Source organism: Lissotriton vulgaris, chromosome 3_2 (genome assembly GCF_964263255.1).
Source record: "Lissotriton vulgaris chromosome 3_2, aLisVul1.2, whole genome shotgun sequence".
In the NCBI taxonomy this organism is placed as follows: Eukaryota; Metazoa; Chordata; class Amphibia; order Caudata; family Salamandridae; genus Lissotriton; species Lissotriton vulgaris.
The window spans coordinates 277,306,055-277,330,048 of NC_141690.1; positions in this window are offsets into that span (position 1 = coordinate 277,306,055).

Genomic DNA, 23,994 nt, shown 5'->3' on the forward strand with positions numbered 1-23,994 from the left:
CATGGAACATGTACCCAAACACGCTGAAAATAAGCCGGTACAGCTACTGTTAGAAATGGGATCCCTGGCTGGCCAGGGCTTTCGCCAAAGTCAGTCAGAGACCACCACACCCAAGTCAGGGCAAGGGAGTTACACGCCAAGATAACCCCTACTCGCCCTCTAGGTAACGTGGCGCGAGCAGCAAGGCTAAACTTGGAGGCGATGTAAGTTAAGTATTTGCGCACGCACCCCAGCAACAACAACCAAAGGCCCACCACAAAGGAAAACTCCACACAAGGTTATATAAAAATAGCCTTTGTATTATAATAAATATACATCAGATAAAACACACATCTTGTTACACTGTGCCAACAGGCACGGGCGGAATTTACAAGGGATATTTGTACAGGACAGGGCCACTTCGACCACTGTCAAGGGTATCAGCACTTTTAGAAGCAATACTTTCAGAAATAGCACTTTAGAAAGTAAAATCAGTGTAGCACACAATATAAACATAGAGCACACAACCAGTAATCACTGGTAACAGGACCTCACTAGCACCACCTGTACTAGGGAGAAAACAACCACCTACACATCAAAATACCTGTAGGGGTGTAAAAACAAAACACATGATGCATTAACATTCAGAGGTGTAGCAATAACATTGCGCAAAACTTAAATCAATCACCACCTGTGACAGTCCCTGTGTCCCAATGTCAGGCCTTAAACGTAGCAGTTGCCCACAAAGTGCTGGGCAACTGGTTCAGGGAAAGTTAGCGCAACGTTGGAGCCTCTCTCAGGCTCTCCACAAGAATGGGCAATGAGCCTCTCTGGGCTCAAAGAACAAATGGCCCCCAGGAGCCTCTCTGGGCTCCTCAACAAGGAGGGGGGCGTCGGGGCCCCTCACGGGGGCCCCTCGAACACGTGGGGGTGCTTCGGTGGAGTCCCCCCTCTGGGGACTCAGGACGACAAAGGGCAGCAAGAGCCTCTCTGGCTCGGGTTGGAGTCCCCCTCTTGGGGACTCGAATTGCCCAGAAATGCCCCCTAAGAGCCTCTCTGGCTCTAAACACAAGGGCGCGAGGTCGCGCTGCTGAGGGGGCAGGGGGGGCGGACAACGACAACGTGTCCCGGCGCCCCTCCCTTCGCTTCAGGCAACACTCACCGGCTCTGGGCGGCTTGGTGCCGCGGGCGGGCTCCTCTCACTCTCCAGGGGCCTCGACCAGACGTGGCAGGCTCTGCTCCTTCTCCCGGGGCTCCTCTCTCCACTCGGGGAGCCTCGGGGACACGGCCGGCAGCTTCACTTCTCCTCCGCCTGGCCCCGTCACGCAGCAATCCGCCTGACTTCCTCTGGGGCCGCCAATGGCAGCGCGGCCCTGGGGGTATGGAGGCGGGACTTCCGGGTGGCCGCGGGCAGCGCAGCGGCTCGCTTTAGATAGGCAGGCGGGGTCCCAGAATCCGAGGAGTGGGCTCCCTCGTGATCAATTAAAATTGGGCAAAACAACGCGGCAATGAGCGGGGTGGCACCCGCGCCGCCAAATCACCACACGGGGCGATCAGATGCCGGGTGGGCACCGGCTGTGCACACCAAGCGCTAGCAACGAAGGGCAGGCGCTCCCAAGCGCTACAGGACGAAAATACAGCGCTCACAGCGCTAGGGGCAAAATCAAGCGCTTTCAAGCGCTAGGCAGGCGATTCCAGCGCTCCCCAGCGCTGAAGGGCAGAGAGCAGCGCTCTCAGGCTGCAGGCAAGGAGTCCTCAGTGCTCCCCAGCACTGGAGGACAGGACAAGGCTCCAGCAGGGGCTGGAGGCAGGCAGGGGGGCAAGGCTGGGCCAGAGCCAGCACACTGGGTCTCCAGGCAGAGATACACCCCAAGTGGCGGTCCTCCTGGCCCCAGCAGCAGCAACAGCCCCCTCTGGCAGGATCCAAAAGCAGAACAACTTCAGTGGGGACACAGCCCCATTTTTATACACCTAAAGCCTTTGTCTAAGGGTGCAGGGGGGGGTATAAACCAGTCGCAGCTGGTTCTGGAGCACTCTTGATGGCCTAACCACCCATTTCTTTCACTGGGGAGGCTAGGGTCATTAGACACACCACAGGGGGGCGGAGCCAGCATTGTGTGGGGAAAACCCAGCCCATCCAGGACACAGGTACACTCCTCCCACACATCACTCATGCTAATCTCCCACTCACCACCGGGCAGACCCATCCAGACTTCCTGGAGCCTGGCATGCCAGCCAGCTCCAGCCAATCACGCTCCAGCACCCTCACTGCACACATATCTCAATGTCCAGAAGTAGCACTTCCCTTCTAGACACATACATGCCGCAGACACCATCTCGCAGCATTCACTCTCACGAGTTTACACATACTAAACTCGAGCCTGCACTCCCCACGCATCAGGAACTACCAGGGACACACACATTCCCCATGCATTCCTATGGGAGGGCAGGCCAGCCATACTACACGCACGTACTTTCACTCTGGGACTCAGGGGAAAGTGCGCAGGGACCCAAAAATCACTAACACAGGGTCACAAATAAAAGCAAAAAGTTTAGGGGTGAACCTGCCATAAGGGCCAAGTCCAACACAACCCCCTTCCAGCCAAAACGCAGGGGAGAACAATCACCACCGTGATGGACTTCCCTGCTTGGGGCGATATAACACGGACGCAGGCCCGCCAATGCCGGGACACCCTCCTGTTCTAGGCCACAGTGAACCCCTAGGGTTCCTTCTAAAGCTACTGTAAGGACCAACTGGGCTACCCCACTGGTACTCCTCAGCTGTCCGCGGCCAGGACCAGGCCCTAGGCCACCCAGGTGCCACTGGTTCCTGCCTACTCACGAAGTGGGGGGTAGTAACCCCTGGCACATAACAGCCATTTTCCACTCTTCCTGTCTGCAAGACAGGGCTAGACTGCCACTGGTTCTTCAGCCTAGGGTCTACAACCCCAGGCGGACCAGGAGTCTCAGGGAAGGCTCTCCTCCCCTTACCTCTTCTTTTAGGGTTCCTCCTCCCCGTGCGAGGGGGACACCTAGAACGCCATTCCAACCTAGGGTTTAACCCCTCAGGTTGCACCGGGGTCAGAGGTGGGCTCTCCCACCCTCTGCACCCCCTTCCAGAGGTCTGCCCTCTCCCAACTGGAGAAGTTCCTCTGGAAGAAGAACCGGTCAGGACACTGGTTACAGTCGTCCTACCCTTCAGGTCAGGCTGATCCTGAACCTGGCCATCCACCCGCCGGTCTAAAACCTTTGGTGGAACAATTGCCTGGCACTCCAGGACTTCTGGGGAGGCACACACAATCCCCCTGAGGCTAACAAATGACACATCTGTTGTGTGACCGTCTGTCTGGCGCAGATCTCCCGTCCCCTGTCCACCTGACAGTGCGTGACGATCCCCCAGACCAGAAGTGGCGCCACCCGGGTCCCTCCAAGAAGATGTAGCCCAACTGGCTAGTCTCTGGTCCACTGGTGCATCCACTGGGAAACTCATCCCCCAATCACTCCTCACGCTGGACTCCTGTACCCTCCCTACCGGAGCGGTACTGCCAGCCTCTAGAACCACAGGAGCTCTGTTTACAGACGCTCCAGGTCCTCTACTCACTAGGAGATCCTCCTCAAATGGGCTAACAGGACAGCCTAGGTCCCCAACCTGGTGTTCCCTCAAGAAACCACCCAGGTTCTGAGACAGGGCTTCGGGCCTCTGGGGGCTCTCAGCCACCCACTGACTCCTGCTCCACTGAGCCAGGTAGTCAGCCCCTCCACCTCTCTCACTATACTGGGACCTAGCTGGGCTACACTGAGCCTCTTCCACCACGCTGGGCTGGAAGATCCCTGACCCACTACTTTCGGAGTCACTCCCTAATGACTCAAAGGAACCTCTTGCACTCTCCCAGCGCTCTGCTTCATCTGCAAAGTCCCAAGGACAAAAACACTTCAACTTCAGCAGGTGCTGACGCAACTCTGGACAAACAATACTGAGCAACTGCTCCTTGAGGAACATATTCACCACACCGTCCACCTCATCGTCCGAGTTCGCTCTCAGCCAGTCCCACACTGCATCTGAACAGTCATCCACAAAATACCCCCATTTCTGGTGAGGTGGTTTTCTAAGGTTCCTAAACCTCAACCTATTCTCCTCCTCTGGAGAAACAGGAACCATGCTCGGGGAACTGGGAGTTGGACTGTCTACACCAACACTTAAAAAGCTGCCACCACTGGACTCCACCCTCCCTGAGGAATCCAGAAAATTAAGACTGCGGTCAGGGGATAACCTACACTCTAGAGCTATCTTCTCCCTGGCCAAGGCCCTCTCAGCCTCTGCAGTCCGCTCATTCACACCCAGCTGCGCCATCTCCCAGGCATGCTCTAACCTGAGCTTCTCCATAGCCAGCTGGTGCTCCCTCTCTTCCCTCCTATCTACTCACTCCTCTGGGGACAGGGAAAGGGATGGGGTGCTACATCTGACACTGGACCCAGCAAGGGACTCCCTATCTAGGGGGTACTCGCTCTCTGCTGGCGCCCATCCACTGTCAAACTCACTCTCCACATCAGACTCTTCAGGGCTCCCCTCAGACCCACCACCCTCATGGTGTGCGGTCCGGGCCCTCTCCCTCTCACTGTGCTCACGCTCCCAGTCACTCTTCTGCCACAGGATCATGTTATCCCTAAGCTTGGACTGGGTGTCTGACTCACTCACTGGGATGTCTCTCTCCTTACATAACCGTACCAACTCATGCACACTGTACTTAAACAGGCCACAAAGGTTAAAAGGAGATTCCATCTTGACAGGATGCTCACAGACACATGCAACACAAGGGACCTAGCAATCTGAAGTAAAAGTACACAATTCCAAAACTTCCACAATCTCCTTATCAAAGAAAACTCATACTCATGCGTCCAGGAAAACACACCATTCATCCACACACACCCTCTCCTCGGATCGGTAAGGCAGTTTCTACCACCCCTGACTTATCAACCTGACCAAAAGTGACACAGGTACCAAACTCTGGAAGCAGGGCGGGGGACAAATGTACGGGACACAATTATCAAATGACACTCTTCAGGAGAAGCAATAATGGAACTTTACCAAAAACACAATAATCCCCAAAAATGTGGTCATCTAAAATGCAGAGCTTTGTAGTGGCCAGTTGCCACTGTGGTACAACGCAAACACAAATCCTTATCCTCACCGCTTGCCGCCAATGTTAGAAATGGGATCCCTGGCTGGCCAGGGCTTTCGCCAAAGTCAGTCAGAGACCACCACACCCAAGTCAGGGCAAGGGAGTTACACGCCAAGATAACCCCTACTCGCCCTCTAGGTAATGTGGCGCGAGCAGCAAGGCTAAACTTGGAGGCGATGTAAGTTAAGTATTTGCGCACGCACCCCAGCAACAACAACCAAAGGCCCACCACAAAGGAAAACTCCACACAAGGTTATATAAAAATAGCCTTTGTATTATAATAAATATACATCAGATAAAACACACATCTTGTTACACTGTGCCAACAGGCACGGGCGGAATTTACAAGGGATATTTGTACAGGACAGGGCCACTTCGACCACTGTCAAGGGTATCAGCACTTTTAGAAGCAATACTTTCAGAAATAGCACTTTAGAAAGTAAAATCAGTGTAGCACACAATATGAACATAGAGCACACAACCAGTAATCACTGGTAACAGGACCTCACTAGCACCACCTGTACTAGGGAGAAAACAACCATCTACACATCAAAATACCTGTAGGGGTGTAAAAACAAAACACATGATGCATTAACATTCAGAGGTGTAGCAATAACATTGCGCAAAACTTAAATCAGTCACCACCTGTGACAGTCCCTGTGTCCCAATGTCAGGGCCTAAACGTAGCAGTTGCCCACAAAGTGCTGGGCAACTGGTTCAGGGAAAGTTAGCACAACGTTGGAGCCTCTCTCAGGCTCTCCACAAGAATGGGCAATGAGCCTCTCTGGGCTCAAAGAACAAATGGCCCCCAGGAGCCTCTCTGGGCTCCTCAACAAGGAGGTGGGCGTCGGGGCCCCTCACGGGGGACCCTCGAACACGTGGGGGTGCTTCGGTGGAGTCCCCCCTCTGGGGACTCAGGACGACAAAGGGCAGCAAGAGCCTCTCTGGCTCGGGTTGGAGTCCCCCTCTTGGGGACTCGAATTGCCCAGAAATGCCCCCTAAGAGCCTCTCTGGCTCTAAACACAAGGGCGCGAGGTCGCGCTGCTGAGGGGGCAGGGGGGGCGGACACCGACAACGTGTCCCGGCGCCCCTCCCTTCGCTTCTGGCAACACTCACCGGCTCTGGGCGGCTTGGTGCCGCGGGCGGGCTCCTCTCACTCTCCAGGGGCCTCGACCAGACGTGGCAGACTCTGCTCCTTCTCCCGGGGCTCCTCTCTCCACTCGGGGAGCCTCGGGGACACAGCCGGCAGCTTCACTTCTCCTCCGCCTGGCCCCGTCACGCAGCAATCCGCCTGACTTCCTCTGGGGCCGCCAATGGCAGCGCGGCCCTGGGGGTATGGAGGCGGGACTTCCGGTTCGCCGCGGGCAGCGCATTGGCTCGCTTTAGAAAGGCAGGCGGGGTCCCAGAATCCGAGGAGTGGGCTCCCTCGTGATCAATTAAAATTGGGCAAAACAACGCGGCAATGAGCGGGGTGGCACCCGCGCCGCCAAATCACCACACAGGGCGATCAGATGCCGGGTGGGCACCGGCTGTGCACACCAAGCGCTAGCAGCGCTAGCAACGAAGGGCAGGCGCTCCCAAGCGCTACAGGACGAAAATACAGCGCTCACAGCGCTAGGGGCAAAATCAAGCGCTTTCAAGCGCTAGGCAGGCGATTCCAGCGCTCCCCAGCGCTGAAGGGCAGAGAGCAGCGCTCTCAGGCTGCAGGCAAGGAGTCCTCAGTGCTCCCCAGCACTGGAGGACAGGACAAGGCTCCAGCAGGGGCTGGAGGCAGGCAGGGGGGCAAGGCTGGGCCAGAGCCAGCACACTGGGTCTCCAGGCAGAGAGACACCCCAAGTGGCGGTCCTCCTGGCCCCAGCAGCAGCAACAGCCCCCTCTGGCAGGATCCAAAAGCAGAACAACTTCAGTGGGGACACAGCCCCATTTTTATACACCTAAAGCCTTTGTCTAAGGGTGCAGGGTGGGGGATAAACCAGTCGCAGCTGGTTCTGGAGCACTCTTGATGGCCTAACCACCCATTTCTTTCACTGGGGAGGCTAGGGTCATTAGACACACCACAGGGGGGCGGAGCCAGCATTGTGTGGGGAAAACCCAGCCCATCCAGGACACAGGTACACTCCTCCCACACATCACTCATGCTAATCTCCCACTCACCACCGGGCAGACCCATCCAGACTTCCTGGAGCCTGGCATGCCAGCCAGCTCCAGCCAATCACGCTCCAGCACCCTCACTGCACACATATCTCAATGTACAGAAGTAGCACTTCCCTTCTAGACACATACATGCCGCAGACACCATCTCGCAGCATTCACTCTCACGAGTTTACACATACTAAACTCGAGCCTGCACTCCCCACGCATCAGGAACTACCAGGGACACACACATTCCCCATGCATTCCTATGGGAGGGCAGGCCAGCCATACTACACGCACGTACTTTCACTCTGGGACTCAGGGGAAAGTGCGCAGGGACCCAAAAATCACTAACACAGGGTCACAAATAAGAGCAAAAAGTTTAGGGGTGAACCTGCCATAAGGGCCAAGTCCAACAGCTACAATACCAGCAACGGCATCGCCCTGAACTGCTTTCTTCCACACCGGAGGAACCTCTCTCATTGGATATTGTCTCACTTTTCTCCTAACAGAGGATCAGGCTCAAACAACGGCTGAGAAGGAGACTCACTCCTAAACGACAACAATGTCGCAACTGCTCTCTCAACATTGAGACCCACTATAGTTCCCTTTGCAAACTCGGACTGTACACGGAACAACTTAGAAGGAGTCTGTCCCAAATCACCATCTTCCCATTCTTCACGAAGGAAAGTACACATTTTTTCAAAAACATACCTCTGCTTCGGTGCTTCCCATTGACAGAAGACATCCATAACAGACTCTAAATCATATCTCACAGAATGAGTAACCCATTTACGCGCTAAATGATCCAATACTTCCCGCTCATCCGGACCAGGCAGTTGGCTACGCAACTGTGTACGTGCCGAAACAGGGGTAATACTCAATGACCCAAAGAGAGGAGGCAAAAGACCAGTAACAGTATCAGTCATTCTCTGTCGAACAGAAGGAGAAGTTGACATAAGAACAGGAGGAAAAATAGGCTGAGACAAAGTATACGTAGAAGTAGTATCAGAAGGAGTATCGGAAGAAGTAGACAATACAGGAGACAAAGTCATAGGGATTGGAGACGGAGCAGGTAGCAAAGTCGGCGGCCCTTGAGAAGGCTGCACCAAAGGAATAGGAGCCAACTGAATAGGAGCTGGCGGTGGTACAATAACAGGAGGCAAAGCAACGAGAGGTTGCACAACTAGAAGTTGCGGAGGTGCTGTAGAACATAAGGGGGTGGCGAACTGAATAGATGTGACATCAAAGAATCTTTCTCAAGGTCCTTCGCTGCATCCTGCTGAGGAGGGGGCAAAGCTGGATAACATTTATCAATCGCCAGTTTCCGTTGCCTTTGCAACTGCTCACTTGCTTGTTCTTCTTCGTTATCTCTAAACTGTATAGCAGCTTGCATTATCGAAATACCTTTCTCTCTTTTATTTCTCTTCGCCAATTTAATTTCTTTCTGTTCGGCTTCCTTTCGCCAAAGGCAGAAAGAGTCAAACATGGCCAGCCGGGCTTTCTTCTTGAAGGGTTTAACTTCTAAATTATCTAAAATCTATGCATCATAACTACCATATTGGGGCCACTTTAGGACACTGTCCTTCCTAGTGTAGCGAATCCACACTTCCTTATACGTGATGGGGCCCACGCCATGTTTCAAATAGAACTCATAGGTCGGAGTTCCAATCGGAGGAACCAGACACGAGTCCTCCAATCGGGAATCCCTATTACAACCACAACAAAATATCTTTCCAAGTCTGCTAAGACCAGGCATCTTCGCTCACTAGTCTAGCTTCAAACTTCAAGGGAATATCGAACACGATAGCCTTGTGAATACAAGAATCCCTCGGCTTTGGAGCTTGCAAGTCCCAAATCAAAGATCCCAAGGGATACCCAAAAACTAAAGCCTGGGAGACGCTCCACTCATACTTAACTGAAGTATCGATGACGTCGCTACAAGACCCGTCTATCGTCTCGCTCTACAAATCATCAAAGGGCTCCAAGACAGGGCGACAGTCAGGGCAGCAGTCCTTCGTAGCCGTCGGAAAGCGGGGAACCTCGCAGCAAAGACTTTTGGACCACGTCGACATACAGGGGTCGATGAAGTGGTAGGCCTCCCTCCAGAATTTTCACATGAAGCTCCTCACGATCTTCAGGCTTGGACCGGTACCGCTGAAGTTGCCCCACGTGGGGCGCCAACTGAAGAACCGGGATTTAAACCCAGCGGCGCCAGGGGCACGCCCAAAGTCTTCGAGTTCACCTGTCTTGGCATACAGAGGCACGGGATACTTACTGGTGACGTCAAAGATCAAATTTATTAGCTACAGCCAGTAACAGATGCCCTAGAAGTAGAACACGGTGTATGTTCTCAGGAGACTGCTCAAACTTACAAAGCAGTTCGTCATTTTTTATGCCAAAAATTGTGCTTCCGGCCAACATTCCTTATTTACAGTTGACCAATCCGTTGTATACACAACCAAAGCATTGCATGATGACAAACCCACATTTCAGTTGTCCAGCCCAAAATAAATTATTAAACAAACCCAACATTCTTCTTCAGACAAGGCCGGACAAACCCATAATAAGAAGGACCACAACCCACATCATAAATAGACCATAAAGAAGGAACAGAAACAGATCGAAGTAGGATAAGGCATGTTTGTGTGCAGTAAAACTTTACAATGTCCTGTTCTCTGATCCTTAATCCTGATCAGCTAAAGGGCAAGAACTGGTTTGGCAAGGTCAGCTTCAGGCAACAGGGTCAGTTCACTCAGGTCAAACAGGAGTCAGCACAAACTCAAGCTAAGGTGCACGTGTCCTAGAGACTTGTTCAGACACCGTCATAGGCCTATGTGAGGGCAACCACAAAAATGGCTGTCATGCACAAAATGGAACCCAAGGGTTCAGAACGAAATCGTCAAATACACAGTGAATCCATCGGTGTAACATGACGAAAAGCACTCATGCTTGCTGAGCTCACTGTTTACGGTTCACTGTTACCAAAATCGTAATGGAACCACGACCTTTATGACCCAGGTTCAGAATTCACGGAACCTCAGCATGCTGTTGTGTTCTTCTGGTGCAATGTGTGGCTGCATGATGCTGTGTTCTGTTGCATGTTGTGGCTGCAATCTGTTGTGTTCTGGTGTATTGTGTTGGCTGCATGCTGATGTGTTGTGGTGCATTGTATGGCTGAATGCTGCTGTTTTGTTCTTCTAGCGCAATGTGTGGCTGCATTCTGTTGTGTTCTGGTGCATTGTACTGCTGTATGCTGCTATGTTCTATCCTGCAGCGTTCCTTTCTGTTGTGTTCTAGTGCATTGTGTAGGTGCATGCTGTTGTGTTCTTGTGCATTGTGTCGCTGCATGCTGCTGTGTTCTGGTGCATTGTGTGGCTGGCTGCTATTGTGTTCTGTTGCATTGTATGGCTGCCTGTTGTTGTGTTCTGGTGCATTGTGTGGCTGCATTCTGTTGTGTTGTTCTGGTGCAATGTGTGACTGCATGTTGTTGTGTTCTGTTGCATTGTGTGGCTGCATGCTATTGCGTTCTGTTGCATCGTGTGGCTGCATGCTGTTGTGTTCTGGGACGTTGTGTGGCTGCATGGTGTTGTTTTCTGGTGCATTGTGTGGCTGCATGCTGTTGTGTTCTGGTGCATTGTGTGACTGCATGGTGCTGTGTTCTGTTGCATTGTGTGGCTACATTCAACTGTATTCTGGTGCATTGTGTGGCTGCATGCTGTGGTGTTCTGGTGCATTGTGTGGCTGCATGATGATGTGTTCTGTTGCATTTTGTGGCTGCATGCTGTTGTGTTCTGATGCATTGAGTGGCTGCATGCTGCTGTGTTCTGCTGCATTGTGTGTCTGCATGATGCTTTGTTCTGGTGCATTGTGTGGCTGCATGATGCTGTGTTCTGGTGCATTGTGTGGTTGCATGATGCTGTGTTCTGGTGCATCGTGTGGCTGCATGATGCTGTGTTCTATTGCATTGCGTGGGTGCATGCTAGTGTGTTCTTTTGCATTCTGTGGCTGCATGCTGCTTTGTTCTGGTGCATTGTGTGTTTGCATGCTGCTGTGTTCTGGTACATTGCGTGGCTGCATTCAGCTGTGTTCTGGTGCATTGTGTGGCTGCATGCTGCTGTGTTCTTTTGCATTGTGTGGCTGCATGCTGATGTGTTGTGTTGCATTGTGGGGCTGTAAGCTGTTGTCTTCGGATGAATTGTGTGGCTGCATGCTGCTGTGTTCTGGTGCATCGTGTGGCTGCATGATGCTTTGTTCTGGTGCATTGTGTGGCTGCATGATGCTGTGTTGTGATGCATTGTTTGGCTGCATGATGCTGTGTTCTAATGTGATATGTGGCTGCATGATGCTGTGTTCTGGTGCATTGTATGGCTGCATGTTGCTTTGTTCTGGTGCAATGTGTGGCTGCATGCTGTTGTGTTCTGTTGCATTGTGTGGCTGCATGATACTGTGTTCTGGTGCATTGTGTGGCTGCATGCAGCTGTGTTCTGTTGCATTGTGTGGCTGCATGCTGTTGTGTTCTGATGCATTGTGTGGCTGCATGCTGCTGTGTTCTGGTGCATTGTGTGGCTGCATGCTGCTGTGTTCTGGTGCATTGTATGGCTGCATGTTGCTTTGTTCTGGTGCAATGTGTGGCTGCATGCTGTTGTGTTCTGGTGCATTGTGTGGCTGCATGATACTGTGTTCTGGTGCATTGTGTGGCTGCATGCAGCTGTGTTCTGTTGCATTGTGTGGCTGCATGCTGTTCTGTTCTGATGCATTGTGTGGCTGCATGCTGCTTTGTTCTGGTGTATTGTGTGACTGCATTCAGCTGTGTTCTGGTGCAGTGTGTGGCTGTATGCAGCTGTGTTCTGTTCGTTGTGTGGCTGCATGCTGATGTGTTCTGGTGCATTGTGTGGCTGCATGCTGATGTGTTCTGGGGCATTGTGTGGCTGCATGCTGTTGTCTTCTGGAGCATTCGGTGGCTGCATGCTGTTGTGTTCTGGTGCGTTGTGTGGCTGCATGCAACTCTGTTCTGTTGCATTGTGTGGCTGCATGCTGTGTGTTGTTGTGCATTATTTGTCTACATGCTGTTGTGTTCTGGTGCATTGTGTGTCTACGCGTTGTTGTATTCTGGTGCATTTTGTGGCTGCATGCTGCTCTGTTCTGGAGCATTTTGTGGCTGCATGCTGCTGTGTTCTGGTGCATTGTGTGTCTGCAAGCTGCTGTGTTCTGGTGCATTATGTATCTGCATGCTGCTGTGTTCTGGTGCATTGTTTGAATGCACGCTAATGTGTTCTGTTGCATTGTGTGGCTGTATGCTGCTGTGTTCTGGTGCATTGTGTGGCTGCATGATGGTGCTGTGTTCTGGTGCATTGTGTGGCTACATGATGCTGTTTTTTGATGCATTGTGTGGCTGTATGCTGTTGTGTTCTGGTGCGTTGTGTGGCTGCCTGCAGCTCTGTTCTGGTGTATTGTGTGACTGCATTCAGCTGTGTTCTGGTGCAGTGTGTGGCTGTATGCAGCTGTGTTCTGTTCGTTGTGTGGCTGCATGCTGATGTGTTCTGATGCATTGTGTGGCTGCATGCTGGTGTGTTCTGATGCATTGTGCGGCTGCTTGCTGATGTGTTCTGATGCAATGTGTGGCTGCACACTGCTGTTTTTATAGGCGGCAAATGTCCCACCTCTTTAGCAAAGGTTCACTCCCACAGTGTTTTGCTTGCGGGAGCGAGCAGCGGCACACAGGGTGGCAGCTGCATTCCTCACAGCGCGCGCGCACCACTCACGGGCTAGCAGATGACCCTTTCCTGAAATGATGTCTCTTGCCTAGCTTTGTTGTTGCTTTCGTTATCACTCAGATGTTACAAATAGCTGTATTTATTTCAAGTTTTAATCTGCATGCCTCCCCCGCCTCCTCCATCCCTGGGACCCCATGTAATGAATGTGATAACATGTGTTGTCACTGGCGTATGGCATCTTCGCTTCTGTGTCTTGCATGCTTTCTCTTTTGCGCTACACTCCTGGCACAGCACGGTAAGACCGCATTGAGGTGTGCATGCTGTTTTCTCAGACCCTCACTGAAGATGTGTGTGGCCAGGATCGGCATCTCCACATTAAAGCGCTATATGTCGGCTCATCAGTCCGTGTCCAGGTGTGCACCACCCAGTTGTGCCTTCCGGGGCTCATTTACTAATTGGTGCTAGACACAAAGACCGTCCAGGCCGAGGTGTCTTGAACATGCTGCCCATGGTTACAGTCATGGGCCTAGGAACTGTGGGGGAGGTGGGGGACATATCCCCCCAAGATTTTGGAGTGGGGGGGACACGGGGGACAATGGTGGGGGGGACGAGGAGACAAAAGAATTTCCCCTCTCCCTTCTGTTATGCACAGGGCCATTAGCACACAAAAGCGCTACCTAATGACCCTGTACTTGACGTGTGATTCACCTTCCCGCAGTCAAAAGAGGCCACCCGCCCTCTGCCCTTTGTTATTCTGCCATAAGGCTTGGCCAGTCTGGGAAGGGCAGAGAAGGGAAAAAACTCTTGTCTCTTTACCGTAATTCCCAGAAAAGGCGAGGGCAGTGTCCGCTTCTCCCGCTCAGCCTCTGGTAGCTTCCCTCCTCCCCCCTCTCTCTCTCCTTATTCCTCCATCTCTTTCTGTCGCTGTCTCACTTATCTTTATATGCTGATTTCAAGAGACAGCTGTTACATACTCCCTCTTGCCTCTCATTTTCTTTATTTGTTCCCCCGTGAAATGGATCCAAAAATGAGCAGAACACTTTAGCTGGAAATGTCCGAATTTTCTGACAGGGTTCTATTCCACAGTACAACCTCGGGACGGAGAGAACAAAGTATCAAAATAAGAAAAATTATTAAATAACCAAATAAAGCAATACAGAGTGGTCAGCAGATAGGAAAGATTGTTATTTACACCCATGCACCTTAGCGCTGCTTTACAGAGTTTTCCAGTGAAGCGCTACATTCATTTTGTCTTCTTTCTTTGACCAACATTGTTTTCCCAGGGTGGGGAAGTGCACCATTCATAAAGGGACTGCAATACCTGGTTGAGGGGTGGACTGGAAAACGTTTAATATGATTGTTTTCAACTGTTTTAATTATTTTAGCCTATGAAATGTGTACCGCAGCTCTGTGTTGAGGGATTTGGTCTTCTTTTTTAAACCAAACTGCTTACATTTTGTAATGATATAAGCAATGAACATTAAAACGGCCCTTCCTAGTCCTGTAGTCATGTCCTGAACTTTTCAGGCAAAATCACTTACTGATTACTGAATAATGAGTTTAAAACATTTAAGGTAGCCTTGTTGTTCCTGCTTACATTTCCCATGCTTTGCTCATCCTTGCATTCAGTGTTTGCTTTTTTCAGGGTGTTGTTACATTTTTTTCAGGCAGCATTTTACCCTTGTCCAATGCATAATTTGAATTGAGTCTCAGCACAATTGGGTTGTAGCTGAAGACAGTGCCAGTTTCTCCCAGTGGGGCAGTATGGTATTCAGTGGGGGACAGGATGTGGCACTCTGGCCAGAGCTGCTAAATTTGGAACTGGAGCACCATTTTCAGCCTTCATGACCAGTCCACCAGTCCACACTCCTGACAGAGCTCATTCCGATGCTACACCTTAGAAGGCCCAATAGACCTTAGAAGCCCTGGTGTCTTAGCACCAGCAGGTGGACCCTAACGGTGGCAAGTGTGGGTTAACCTTGAAGGCCTGTCCACCACAATCCATGCAGTTCATCTCCAGTCTTGCGAGCAGGCATACGAAGAAGCACACACTAGAGCGACAGTGACTCTGTCACTGAGGTCACAAGACCCTTGAGGCCAGTCCACCTTGTCATTGGTACCTCCATTGGTCTTTTTCAGCACTAATAGTGCAACTTACCAGGGGTTGGTAATGTTGGATTTGCATGCACATTAAACTCAGGGGGTGATTATAATGGTGGTGGGACTGCCACATCACCGCATCGTTGACAGTCCCACCACCATTGATGACTGTATTACTGCCCGCCATATTCCAATGGCGGGCGGTTCCCTGGCACTCGGAGAGACCGATCGCCACGGACACTTCTCCCTTCCATAGGGAAGGGAGAAGGCTAGGATCCTTGTATCTTGCAGAAAGGAGAGAAAAGGGTGTATCTGCTTCAGAAAGGATATACAATGCAGAAAGGGCCGGAATAGCCACTAACCTAGAAGAGTGAGATAATGTGGAGGGAGAGTATGTTGGTGGATAAAGGAGGCACGAGATGAAATCAAATAGACAGCCTTGGTATTCAACAACCCAGCTCCGACACAGATTCACTCACTACCACCCTTTAATAGTGCTGCCCAAGTCTCAATGCCTACTCTCTCAGAAGCATTCAATTAGTTATGTAGCGCCACTCATACCAGTGCAGGGTGTCAACACTTTATATCATTCACACTACACAGAGGCAGTCAATCATAGGTGTGTAAATCTGTGTATAGGAAATGTTAAATAAAACTACAGGGTGTAGGAGTCACATGTCATCCATACTTGTAGACAGTATTGTTTAAGAGTGCTTGGTCTGGATGTTGGAAAGTGGGTTAATAGTAGGGGCAAATGTATATCTGTCCCCGGCAATAAGGACACTACCTCAATATATAGCTATAACAGTCTTTGAAAATTATTCTCATGCTCAACCATTGCTGGCTTGGCTGTTAGCAGGTATGTAAAGCATTTAAAAACACCAATTCAGAAAATAATTAAGACACAACACAATCAAAATCCAACACCAATTTATAAAATTAAAAAATATTTTTTCTTTAAAATGAAAAAAATCCAATGCAGGGAAACGAGAATATGACTTTTAACATTTTTTGCCCGATATAGCACATAGAAACGTATATCCCCTTTTGGTACATCTGGTCACGCTGGACCTGCTCAAAGTCAAAGTTTCAGGCCGACCACGATGAAGCCCTGCAGGGGCTACTCCTTGCGGTAGGTCTCGGTCAAAGTTTTTACCTTCTGACTTAGAAACTTTTCTGGAGCTTTTCTTCACGGGGTCCATCGAAGCTCTCAGCCACCCCTGATTCGGTGAGGGTTCGCCAGCTTGTCTTGCAACGCACTCCCAGTCAAACTTATGGAAGTCCAACCTGCAGAGCTTTCCAGCGGTACGAGCTAGGGATGCAGGCTGGCACACAGTTGATGGTGGGTGGCTTGGCTCTCATGGTTGGCCCGGTCATCTTTTCTAAGTTCAGAATTAGAAATGTTTGCAGAGCTTTTTCTTGCAGGGTCCCTCAATGCTTTTCACTAGGCCGGATTCGGTGAGGGTTCACCAGCTTGGGTTTCTATCTATGCCCGATCAAACTCTGGAAGTTGTACCCCTGGAGCTTTTCAGCCAGAAGAACCTGGGCGGCAGGCCAACTCTTGGTTGGTGGTTGTCGGCTTGTCTGGCCATAGTGAGTCGGTCCACTTATAGAGCTTTTTAACAAAGTTGCTCCAAACTTCTTCAAATCTCTGGAACTTCTTCCTGAAGTTTTCCAAAGGGTCTGAAAGTGTCCAAAACTTACTCCTCGGGTCTGGAATCTCCAATATGGTCCTTGAAATGGACTTCAGTTACCACAATCCACTTGGACAAACCCTTTCAAATTCACTGGTAGTTCTCCAGGCTGGGGATTCTTGGTGGGCCAGGTTAGCTCTGTTAACCTTCAGCGTGCAGGAAGCCCACTCTTTAGTCCTTTTGAAGCAAGGTAGTCCATAGGACTGTAATTCCAGATTTTGCAACAGGCATAATCTTCAGTCCAGGGCCTGGTTGGTTCAAATCAAACTCCTCAGCAGGGGCGCTTCTTCTCCCAAGTTTGAAGAAGCATCATCTGAGAGGCTTTGTCCCTTTCAGATACTTATTCCAAGTTCTTTGGGTCAAGAAGGAGGACACTCCTGTCCAATGAGGTACAGGGCAATGTTCCAGGGTATGACCACATCCTCTAAAGTGGGGCATTATTTTCCCAAAGAGAGCATAATTTCTCCAAAATTCATCATGGCTGATTTTCTAGCAGAGGGAGCAGAACTAACTCAACCAGCCTACAGGATGGTTTCATATACCTAAGTCCGCTCCCCTTACATCTGGGAATTTGTCCTTAATCCCCCCATCCAGCTGTGGGAGAGGTGTGAATGAAAGTGATTTTTCCAGCTTCTCTTCTTCTCTTGAAGAGCATTGTTTACTACCACTCCCCCTGGCTCTGGCGTTCCTCTGCCCAGCACCCTCTACTCTCAGACAGGCCACCTAACTCCAGGGGTCATTTATCACCTCTTCAAACAGCCAGTCCAATCCACTTACCTCTTACAAATCAAGGCAGGGCACTAGAGGGCTGAATTGTGGCTTGCAGACAAGAAAATCTTATAACTTCTTGTCTGTAAATTTTAGAATAAATTCAACAATACCACGTTGTTGCATTTATCATTAACATTCTTCTGAGTCCTTTAATCCTAGTTTTATGGCTTTCCTTTCTCCAGTTATTAATTAATAACCATTTACAATGTTAACCAATGGGCTGGGGATCTGCAATGGAAAAATTAACTGGCCAATTTCTCCAATACCAGGGCCTGTATAAGGATCCTCATAATACCTACAGGACCCCCACCCCTAGAATACATAGGAAAGACTTTAGGGGTTCTGATTATATCAAAATATTGCAGATCCTCACTTCACAGTGCTTCGAGCACAAAAGCCGATTGTGGGAAGCACTATACTACAATGTAGGCAGTGAAATGTGCAATTTCACTAAACCCAGGGCATATAACACTCATTTTATAAGGGCCCTCCTTGTAGATACCTGACCTCTTACCCCTAGGACATATAGGGGAACCCCTGGGGATACCTAATATGCCCCAACATTGTAGTTTATCAATGTGTAAGTGCCCTAAACCCAAAAGTCAATATTGGGCACAATTTGCATTTTAAAAGCAGTCCTCCAACACGGGTCTGCTTTTAAACCGACCTCAGGCTTCAGCAGTGCACACATGCAAGAGCAGGAAGGGCTGCTGGCCTCTGAACCACTATGCCCTAATATATACTAGGGACTTAAAGGTAGTTTCAATCCCCATGCCCTAGGGCCGTATAGGAGAGGTCATGTCAATCATGGAGGTACCCTAACCCATAGTGCACCCTAGTATATGTAGGTATTTTTACTCTATTTGTAAGTGTCTCTTTCAACATAGCACTGGCCCTGGGCCTGGTTAGTCAGAGGCCAGGGTCAGTCAGAGTCAGGTACCACCAGTACCAGTCAGCAAAAAGTTGGGGAGTGCCCAAGGCACAGATGGCTTTGCAACACTAGAGAAGCACAAACCCAGAATTTAAAGCATAACACCATGGTTGGGGGTTCTCTTTAATAATCAGAATTGATTTCCATCCTAATGAACCCATTTTCAAACTTTAGGATCATGAAAGACCGGGTAAAAATCATAGCGTTCTAATCTATACCTTGCAGTTTTTATGCAGCTCTTTGATGACAGTTAATAGCTCACTGTTCAGTGATAGGATTTTAACTTATAAACTGCAAATAGCAAAATAATCTCAGACAAAAGCAGTAACTCACTGACCTATTTACATTATATGCATTTTGTGATCTGCGTGGTAGACGATCTTTGTAGCGGGCATATTACCCCACTGTAGCTACCTTACCATGAGTCAAAACTTCCAGTACTCAGACCTCTGATCTCTCTCAATAAAGATCATTAATCACCAAAGTTATCTTCACATTTTTATTGTTGCCTGCAAAATTTCTGGAGACCAGGAATGCAGCAGCAGGTACTTTTCAAGCCATAATGCACTTACAACTATGACGCCCTCACCCGAAGTCAGCATCCTTTTTTGCTTGGTGCATGAAGATGCAAGATCCATATAATTTTTTTTTTAAACATTTGGTCTGATTACTATGTGAATGTAAACAGAAACAATAAAGCATACATGCAAACTGTGACTACATGCCTGCTTTTCTCAATATTTCACTTCAAAACGATGCAAATGTATTTGTTTAACGGTGGTGATTTGTATAGGGTCAATGGAACATCCACAAGGTTGTACCTTTCCCCCAGAATTTTAGTGTCTCCTACCCCCCTGGTTACAGTCACCCCTCATATAACTCACTCTGCAAAGCGAGTTGTGTCTTGTTGCTAAAACAATATACCGCAGCCATTCCACCAGCTGGTTCTCTTTGTGGACTTTGGAAGGGTAAAGGATTGAGTTGGCCCTGCAGTTGGGCCTTTGCAACCCGGCTGGGCTCTGCTATGGAAGACGGTGTTTGCTTTTATGCTTACATATTTCACCCACACCATAGAAGTGCAAATGCACGGCTGCCAGTGTAAACGCACAATCAAGTTGTTTTCGAGTCCCGAGTCGCTCTTCGCGCTCTATGGCCTCAGGCGTGCTATAGTCGCGCAGCGCTTCACAAGCCGAGCTGTAGTGAATCACCAGTGCCAGGAATGCACTGCTCGTGGCTTACGTAAGGGCGGTGCCTGGCAGAGTGTAGCGCCTGAGGTTACAACTCTTGGCTGCCTTCATGCTGTTAGTGTCCTGATAAACCTCCTCACCTGTCCGCATGTGTTCACCGCTGTCCCTTCCCAATCTGTGGTGTCTCACGGCAGTGAAAGAGCTGCGTGGAACACCTGTAGTGTCTTTCTCAACAGTGCCTCAAAGACAGCCCTACTTCCAGAGTTCAAGGCGCTAAGCTGATGATTACTGTTTACTAGTGCTTAGAAATGCCCATTCACCTCCAAAGCATCTTGGCTCATTTCATATCGACTTAAAATAAAAAGCGTACGATTATTCGAAAATGTTGAGTGTGTGGGCATGCTAGTAGGGGATAATCTGCTGCATGGCTAAACTTATAAGGTCTCAAAGGCAAGACCTATTGGCTGTGCCAATGCTTGCTGACAATGCAGCTGATTGCCTAAATACTCACCTTCACCTGGCAGTTTAAATGACATATCTGAACAAATCTGAAAATCGTTTTCACTGGAAATTTTGAATTCAACTTATGTCGAACAAAGCAGTACAAAAGGGGTGGGTGTGAGTGTTTGATTGGTTCAGATGCTCAGTCCATCACCACCCCCTTTTGTACCACTTTGTTCGCCATCAGTTGGCAGGGTATGCTCAGACGTGAGTCCCTTGCCCACTGGATTCAAGCAAGCCGGGCTGAAGACGGCTGAAATGCCAGAAACCGGTCCTCGGAAGCTTGTTTCCGGTCCAGGGAAGGCATGGCTTGGCAGTTCGGGCTGGACTGTTCCCATGAGGCACAGGGTCAGACTGATTTGCATATGGCCATGTCTGAACTGGGGTGGCAGAGTGTTCTAAAGAACGGTGATGGATTAAACCCAGATCTGTTGACTGGGTGTGAGTGTTTAATTGGTTTAGATGCTCCGTCCATCACCACCCCCTTTTGCACCGCTTTTGGCCGCCATAAGTGTGGCAGGGTATGCTCAGACGTGAGTCCCTTGCTCACTTTGCCACTGGATTCAAGCAAGCCGGGCCGACGACGGCTGAAATGCCAGAAACCGGTCCTCGGAAGCTTGTTTCCAGGCCAGGGAAGACATGGCTTGGCAGTTCGGGCTGGACTGTTCCCATGAGGCACAGGGTCAGACTGATTTGCATATAGCCATGTCTGAACTGGGGTGGCAGAGTGGGCTAAAGAACGGTGATGGATTAAACCCAGATCTTTTGACTGGGTGTGAGTGTTTGATTGGTTCAGATGCTCCGTCCATCACCACCCCCTTTTGTACCGCTTTTGTCCGCCATAAGTGTGGCAGGGTATGCTCAGACGTGAGTCCCTTGCTCACTTTGCCACTGGATTCAAGAAAGCCGGGCTGAAGACGGCTGGAATGCCAGAAACCGGTCCTCGGAAGCTTGTTTCCGGTCCAGGGAAGACATGGCTTGGCAGTTCGGGCTGGACTGTTCCCATGAGGCACAGGGTCAGACTGATTTGCATATACCCATGTCTGAACTGGGGTGGCAGAGTGGGCTAAAGAACGGTGTTGGATTAAACCCAGATCTTTTGACTGGGTGTGAGTGTTTGATTGGTTCAGATGCTCCGTCCATCACCACCCCCTTTTGTACCGCTTTTGTCCGCCATAAGTGTGGCAGGGTATGCTCAGACGTGAGTCCCTTGCTCACTTTGCCACTGGATTCAAGAAAGCCGGGCTGAAGACGGCTGGAATGCCAGAAACCGGTCCTCGGAAGCTTGTTTCCGGTCCAGGGAAGACATGGCTTGGCAGTTCGGGCTGGACTGTTCCCATGAGGCACAGGGTCAGACTGATTTGCATATACCCATGTCTGAACTGGGGTGGCAGAGTGGGCTAAAGAACGGTGTTGGATTAAACCCAGATCTTTTGACTGGGTGTGAGTGTTTGATTGGTTCAGATGCTCCGTTCATCACCACCCTCTTTTGTACCGCTTTTTTCGCCATAAGTGTGGCAGGGTATGCTCAGAGTTGAGTCCCATGCTCACTTTGCCACTGGATTCAAGCAAGCCGGGCTGAAAACGGCTGGAATGCTAGAAACCGGTCCTCGGAAGCTTGTTTCCGGATCCAGGGAAGACATGGCTTGGCAGTTCGGGCAGGACTGTTCCCATGAGGCACAGGGTCAGACTGATTTGCATATAGCCATGTCTGAACTGGGGTGGCAGAGTGGGCTAAAGAACGGTGATGGATTAAACCCAGATCTTTTGACTGGGTGTGAGTGTTTGATTGGTTCAGATGCTCCGTCCATCACCACCCCTTTTTGTACCGTATTTACAATACAGCGCACCATGGGGCAAGGATTGACAGATGCGTCAAAAATTCTGACGCATCTGTTGGTGGAAAAGTCACGCATTGCTGGAGTCGTGTCGCAAGCACAACGCAACTCCAGCAATGCAATTTGCAGCCTATTCCCAATACACTGTAGCGGTGTCTTAAAAGTCATGCAGTGAAATCGTGCAGATTTCACTGCGTCACTTTTACAAGGCTTTCCTGCGTGGGAACACCCACCCTACATACATTATACCTGATGTAGGTATAATGTCACGCAGGGCTTTACAACGTGACGCATCTCCCTAGAAGTATCACGTTGTAAATGGTCCACAACTTTTACGCCGCCGATGCATCATAAAAGTGATGCAAAAACTGCACAAAAGTGACGCATGGGGTTTGTAAATCTGCCCCTAGAAGCGTATCAGTAACATGCAACGACCAGCTGGACACTCGACTGAGATTGACCTCATCCAGACATAGGATACTTTGGACTGCAATGCACCCTGTACAAGGTGGTGGACAACTCCCCAACAGATTTGAGGAAAGTCATCTCACTCAATGCCAAAGCCTGCTACCCTACTAGAGATTCAAGCATTGCTAGCTGGAAAACTAAAGGACTTATTTTTGTACAGAATCACGATTCAGGGGCCTCAGTAAGAATACATCCTCATGGTTTAATAAACAGTGTATTAGCTGTTTGATTCGAACTGCAAAGGTTGCCTTTAAAAAAGGCCATTATTTTTGCCCAAAAAAATGGGATTTAGCAAAATGGGGCTCCCTTATCCATGTCAACAAGCGTAAGGACTCCAAGGTATTTTGTAGCATAACCACATATGGGAACTGCAAGGGCAGAGCTTACATAGAGCGCAATATGGCAGCAGAGGTGTGGAATATACATTATCAGTCCCTGTACGGTGGCCAGGAGCGACAGGGAGTACACATGGCTGAAACTATTGTGAAGGGTCCGCCATGCAGGGAGCTGCCCTCCTCCGGTCAGAAGGATTAGCCAATGATAACTTTGACGGAAGTGCTGAGGGCTATTAGAACGATTGCGCCTCACAAGGCACCCTGTATTGATAAAATACCCGGGGAGCTTTATCTTTCTGAACCAGAAGTCTGGGGTCCACACTTGTGGGTGATCTTTTTAATTTGTTTGTTTTATATACTTCGAACTAGACCCGAAGGTATCAGAGCACTTTACATGAACACCAGTTGCGTTACAGAAGGACACATTCATTTTTGCTAGGCACGGACAGATTTAGGGCCTGATGTACGACCATTGGAAATTGCGACTTGCAAATTGCGCCAAATTGTGAGTCACAATTTGCGAGTTGCAATTGTCAATGTACAACAGCGTGTGAGACACTGTTTGCAATTCCCAAATGGGGTCGCAAATTGCATGCCTCATGCATATTAATGAGACTGTCACAATTTGCTACCCAATTGGGAATGGTTGGCACTCCCAGTGATGGTGGCCTGCTGGGGTCAGCAGACCCCATGTCTGGGACTGTTTTTAAATAAAGCAGTTTTTTTTTTTAAATGCAGCCCGTTTTCCTTAAAGTATGCATGTACAAAACAAAAATGAAACGTTTTTGTTTAATTTTTTAAGGGCAGGTAGGGGTCCCTGGGACCACTGCCTACTCTGAAAAAAATTTTACACTCCCATTCACTAAGGTGAAGTGGTCCCCTGAAGACCCCGACCATTTGGAAATGGTTTACCACCCTCTTGAAGAGGGTGGTAAACTGCGAGTGTTTTGGGACCGCAATTGCAGTCACAAAACATTCTTACATAGGGTTCAGACTCGCTATTAGGAAGGGGCGCCCTCAGAACTCCCCTTCCGAATAGCGAGTCTCCAACCATATTTTGCGAGTCGCTATTTAATTAGTGACTCACAAAATAGGGTTAGTACATGGCCCACAGGTTTTTTGCATGCGCAAATGGGTCTAAAATCCACTGGATTGATTGG